We start from the raw sequence: 6,693 nt of genomic DNA, 5'->3' as shown, positions 1-6,693 counted from the left end.
ACTCCTGTTAATGTGTACCTTGTCCCAAGGTTTTGGCTGAAAACACACCAGGTGTTTGCCCATGATGGTACAAAAACCACAAAATAGTCCTTCCTGGTGGATCGAGATCTGTGGTCCCTTACAGGGCTAGGATTACATTCACCCTGTGTTTCCCAACTGAAAACAAGGCCATAATCCAACATCTGGGCTGCAGGAACAGAGCCTTCTGAATAGGATTTAGTAAATTTGCATAAAGCTTATATTTGCAACTCTTACAGGAGCTGATTATGAAGCTGAGAATGCAACACTCCAGCTGTTGCATGTGAGCACATCTGTACAAGTGTGAGCACACTTCAGGATGTGAACCAAAAAATATCTCCCCTTTGCAGCACTGAAACAGAGAGCCCAGTGACAGACAGAGCCCTGGGGCTGGAGAGCAGGGACTGAGCTGCTGCCTCAGGAATACCCCCTTCATTTCCTTGTAGCAAGATAGGTCTCTTACATTTGCAGATCCCTCTTCCTTTCTGAATCTGTTGCATGAGCACTTGGTTCTGGTGGCTACCTCTCCCACCATCCAGCTGCATTCACTGCAGAGGTTCATCCTTCCCTGAGTTCCTGCCTGTCCAGGTCTGACCTCCTTTCACTGGCTCAGGACTAGATGCAGCAAACAACTACCAGTGCCCAAATGCTATTTTTGCCTTGCATTCACTGTGTACATGTCTGGTCCACGGGCTGTTGGCTGGTGTGCTGACTTGAGGAGACACATTTTGCCCTGTCAAGCATAGTTGGAGATGCCATGGAGCCTGCTTCCAAGGATATAGATACACCCATGATTCACTCCAGCATTAGCACTGCACTGCCTCCACAGAGCACAGAAGTGGAAAGGACCTCCTGGGTCATCAAGTTCATCTACCTGTCATCACTAGTAACCACATCACTAGATCAATTAGGACCTGTTTGATTGACCTATCACAGCTAATGGGCTCCTCCATCTGGCAGAGGAATAACAGGATCCAAGGGCTGGGAGCCACAACAAGGTGATGCCAGGCTGGAATCAAGGGGTGACCATTTAACGGTACCTGGGTCCGTTCAGGGAAAGAGCAGTCCAGGACATCCCACATCACCCATAAGTTTTCAGACTAGCCTGAATATTGTGCCAAGATTATTTTATCCAGTGGCTTTCTGTCCCAAACCCATGAGTCTGGGAATTTCCAGACAGCTGCTCCATGGTTTATGAGAAGTAGCGAAGAAAAGCAGTTATACAAGAATACACTTACTGAAGTTTGGCTGAGGTTTTGGTGGGGTTTTTTGTGGGTTTTGTTGGTGTTGTTTTTTGGGATTTTAAGGAATTACGCCTTCCCTGAGAAACACTCAAAGGAAAAAAAACAAGCTGAAAGACGAGGTTCAAAAAAAAAAGAAAAAGAAAATCAGTGCTCTGAGCAAAACAAGAACTAATTCTTAAGTATCCTCTGGCTGCAGCTAACTGGTTTAAATCCCACCCTAAATGCTATGCCCATCACCAGGTTTACAAAAGCACACAGTTCAATGGAATTTATTGTTTGTTTTCATAATAATGGAAAAATACCATATCTATATGCCCTAGGCTTTTTCCACATGCTTTTGAAGATGCCCTCCTAGAGATTAGACTGACATCTAAGATAATTAACATATCTTCAGGCTGGAGATTTAATTAATAACAAACAAATATGTCTCCCATATATACTAAAAAACCTGGGCAATCTCTATTCTAATATTTTCTCCTAACTGAACATGTATACACTGCACCATGATTATAGTGGTGCTAGGATTCACTTTCTGTTCACTATCAATTCCAGAAAAAAAATTACAAAAAAAAAAAAAAAAACAAAACCACCACAAAAGTGGGGGGGGGAGTTAAAATTTCAGGCAAAATAAGATGTTTTCCTTCATTCTTGAGATTTTCTATACTCCACATTTCACGTAAAACCAAAATATCTCACTTAAATGATGCAAATCACTGCAACGACTGCAAATCATTGCAACATCCCAGACACATACAAAAATAAACATTTTCATTCCATGGAGCTATGTTTCAGGCTTGTGTGGGATGCTTAGACTATGTAATTTAGTGGAATTACCCAGGATTGACAGCACATTCTATGCAAGGGATCCTGAATTCATGGCAAGAATCTGATTAAGAGGATTTTGAATCCCTAAATGACAGGACATGAATTCACCTTGCCACTAAGCAATAAGATAAGCAGTTAAGTTCTGCTCAGGAGTGGAAGACAACCCTATCATTTCTTGGAGAATATTTGTAGGATCTCTCAAAAAGGAACACACTTGAAAAGGTGCAAAAATCCTATAAAAAGAAACAAGTCTAAGTATTTACACCTGACTACGGCACTTTTCAAGGGAATAACTTACTCAGTCTATATCTGTTTAGTGGACATCCAAAGGCCTTTTCTAGATGAAGAACTCATGGTTTGGTCCCCGTGGTCACCACCAATGCAGGATGGAGAGAATAATCTTGAAGGCAATATTCAGCTAAAGACCAGGACCAACTCAGTAAAATGCTCAGAAATGCTTCCCCAAGTGCCCTAAAATTAAGTCCAGAGTCACCCCAAGGTACAGAGTGTAGTACCTTGAGGAGAATAGGTAGAGCATATACAGCAAAGCTGTAAGTATTAAAGCAAATGAAAATGGATCAGGGCTACTGGCACAAAAAGAAGGTCCTTTAAACTAAATATTGTAGGAAAGCCAACAGTTTGACAAGACATGTGGCTTGGGAAAAGGCAGCCTCCAGTGGAGATATCATGAAAATTTTGTATCCTTGAAGAAAAGGATAGGAGAGAAGCCAAAAACAGTCAGGGAGGAAACAGCAGGCTGCACCTCAGCAGGCATCCCTCCCAGGCCTGCGGAGAGACAACAGGACAGGACACAATGTATGCATTTCTATCCAAGCAAGGCTAAAAAGCCGGGTGAGTGAACGGTAGTGCCTTGATTTCAGATGGGGCTATTAACATAACCAGCACCTCAGAAACCTGGGGAAGGGGGGAAGAAAGCAGCGGAACATGGTAATTAGTGGGTACAAATCAAACAGGAATGAGAGCAGGCTGTGCAGGTGGAGAAGCTGAGCATCAAAGGAGCCGGGTGTTAAGGCACACATTAAGGAGAGCTTATCAAAAGGCACAGCCAAGTTAACTATATCAATAAGTTCCACAGAATCCCTAGGACTGCAGTCCCATGCCCAGACATAATAGTGTTAGTTATTCCATGGTCCACCCACCCAGAACAGGGCAACAACTGCAAAGCCTTCAGTGAGACGAGTGAGGGTGTGATGGCTATAAGCAGAGACAAGCATAAACAACAGAAGATGTCCATCTCCCTGTACAGATGGGATCACTGTCAGGAGGGAACATGTCTACATTTAAAATGGAAAGTTACTGCTCCCTCCAGCAGTAGTTTATGACCTCTGACACAAGAGCCTCTTCATCAGCACATCCTGAGCATCACCCAGGAACCACTGGATTTGATTTCAAATATATTGCCAGGGGCTCTTTGCACCTTAAGACTGACAGTCTTGAGGGCAGCCTTGCAAACCTGCTGCTGTAAGTTTAACTTGATGAGGGAACTGCCTAAACACGCACATGCTTGTTCAAAGAAAATTAAAAACGAAAAGCCAGTAAGGAAAAACACACCCAGGAGGTGGGAAGACCATTTGAAGAAGTCGTTAGAGTAAAAGTGTATTGCTTAAGGGAAAAATTCAGAATAAAATCTAGTATACTTAAAGTGAGACAATTAACATTAAAATGGGACTAAGGAGAAGCACTGTCCAAATAATAAAAACGTAAAAACAAAGACTAAAATGTAAAATCTGCAGCTGCGCCAAAATACACCAAAGACAGAGCAGAGTTTTCTAAATCACAGGCACTAATAACAAAACACATTGATGAGTCCTTGATCACGGGGCTAAGGGAGGCTCCAAGTAAGATAACACCATTGTAGAAAAGCTAAATTAACTCTTATTCACAATAAACTGATAAATCGTGGTAACACAGAGCAACAGTCAGGGATTAAATCCCCCCCAGCAGAACTGAGGTGCTCAAACATGGAGTGACCCAGCTCAAGCTCCATACTGCACTTTGGGGGAAAGGGAGGAAAATTTATATAAACAGAATAATGGAGCACACAGAGAGAAGGGACAGAGTGTGCAAGACTCACCACAGGTTTTGGGAAGGCAAGTCCTGCCTTGTCAGTCCATCTGAGTCCCCCAAAGTGTGGGCAAGCAATGGCACTGCTTGACATGAACTTCTGTTTCTAATGAACCAGTTTCAAGAATGTAAGGTGCCATAAAATGAAGAAGTTTCTTTGAGTTAAAAATGGAAACAGTAATAAGAGGTCAGCTCTCCCAGTGTAGGTGAGACCCAACAGGCATCTCTGTAGCTCAGCTTTTTATAAATTACTCTGAAAAGGCAATTAGCAAAGGGACAAATGGAATGATTCAAGAGAGTTCAAAGCTTCAAGTCAACTGAGAGAAAAGCACAAGTCACTCAGGAAACAGTGTCTGGGCAAGAAAGCAGCAGACAAATTTCAATGTTGAAAAACACTAGGGGGAAAAGCTTGCTATGCTCTACCTGCACATTACAGCTCCACATTAGCCATAGCTGTCAGGGGGTGTTCTGTGGCTAAGGTCACAAATAAATGTCACTTCATTGTTGAGCAGCAATCAGAAAGGTTTAGCACCTGATAGGAACTGTTAGGAAACAGAGAGAGTGTAAAACAAATTATTTCTATCCTGCTGCCATGACTGCTGGGTCTGCTCAGTTGCATCATTCTGCACAGTTGTGGCACTGTGGCCTTTCTCATCATCATCACAACAGGGATGTAGGGAGCTAGAATAGGCACAGAGAGCCCCTCTCCTGACCACAGAGAGGAGCAGAAATGGGAAAGGCTTTTGTCTCTACTCACAGCAACTCTTGTGGCAGAAAACAGGCTACAGAGGGGGTATGGTCATGAGAGTCCACAAAATCAGGAGGAACCCAGAGAAAATAAAGAGTAGCCATTGTCCAGGATTACTCATAGCAGAAGAATTAAGGGATACTCAATAAATTATCATATAGTAGGTTTAAACAAACAAAGGGAAGTTTTTTTTCCCCTCCCCATACAATGTAATTGCATTGTGGAACTCATGGCCCCAGGATGTTGTCAATGCCAAACACATCAAGAGAGTCAAAAGTCAATTAAAGAAATTCATGGACTGGTCCATCAGTGGCTATTAAACGTGATGATGGAGATGCAGCCTCTGGCTGACAAGTCTCTAAACCACATGAAGCTTTATCACAGGAAGATTTACTTTGTGATTGCCCTGTTTGTTCCCCTCAGCCAACCATGATCAGATCCAGAACCCAGGTACAGGAGTTATTCCAAGCTGCTCACATCAAATCAGAGCCTCCACCATTCTCAGGTCCCAGCACATGCCAGCTCCGGTCTAGAAATCTGGACTGCCTCTTTGGCCCTGTCCTGAAGTGACACTAAATCTCCTAAACACAGGGTGGATTGCCAATGTCTTAGGCTAAAATTTTGGGCTTTAAACCTCAGGAGATTCCTAGGACATGAAATCCAAAATCACACCCAGATGTCAGTCCTTTGTTTGGATGTCGTGATTTATACTATGAGTGACACTTCCTCTTCTGTCTCCCTAACAATGACAAAACAAAGAGCTATAAACAAAACCTGGCTCCAGATGTTCTTTTGCCCTCATTAGCAACCAGCTTGGCTAATACTATTTCATCAGCCCTTTGTTTCAGGGTGGTAAGCCAACATCAGCAACTCAAGGACACTTTGATGGGCTCCCCCCACTTGGGATGCGACAAATTCCCAGGACATTCCTGCCCAATACTCACTACAATAACAAGCACAGGGCTGGATTACTGCCCTCGACAATGTTTGGTACGTGGAAAAACTTGTGCTTGCTAATTACCACAATTGCTCCATAAAAATCCCCCTCGGGCAGCCACGTGCAATCCTGGTGAGCCGCAGCCCTGCCCTCGGCAGCAGCCCAGGTGGAGATGGAGTTTCCTCTTTGAAGAGCCTCCCCAGCATCAGAGGTGTCCCACCCACTCGCCAGATCTATTCCTAGACATATCAGCTTCTATTTATTTTCCCCACTGACTCTTACACTGGTGCAAAGAGACAATGTTGACAGTCAGTCAGACCAGACACATAAGTAGGCTACAAAACAAAGACTTTTCCTCTTCCTTTGAAGCCTACTATCCATTATTTTTGATAAGAGGTATAGCAGATTTATTTCCCTGGTTTGAGCATTCCTAAGCCTCTTTACTAAACCTGGCAGCAAGAACCTCAAAGCAGATGCCAAACCCTGCAATCTTTTTATGTGTGGTAGAAATAATCCCTTTTCCCGGTGCCTGGGAGAGCTGAACCCTGACATCCACATGAGCTGCTGATGGACCAGCACTCAGGAGGCAAAGCAGAGCCAGCAACAGGGTCTCTTCTCCCCAGAGACCTTCTCTCTGCAGCCAACCAACAACCACACTTTGCTTTTGTCTGGGCTCCAATCACACTCTTGGGCCAAGGTTGGCAAGAGATACACAAATCTGACCCTAAAGCCCATCACAGCTCCCTGTGCAAGATCTCTACAGGGAAATTTGGGCAGTTTCCTCCTAACAAAGGATCCTTCCTCCTCCTTGTCCTGTAATTTCACTTCTACCTTTA

Source organism: Chiroxiphia lanceolata, chromosome 15 (assembly GCF_009829145.1).
Source record: "Chiroxiphia lanceolata isolate bChiLan1 chromosome 15, bChiLan1.pri, whole genome shotgun sequence".
Classification (NCBI taxonomy): domain Eukaryota; kingdom Metazoa; phylum Chordata; class Aves; order Passeriformes; family Pipridae; genus Chiroxiphia; species Chiroxiphia lanceolata.
Note: the sequence above shows the minus strand (reverse complement) of the source record.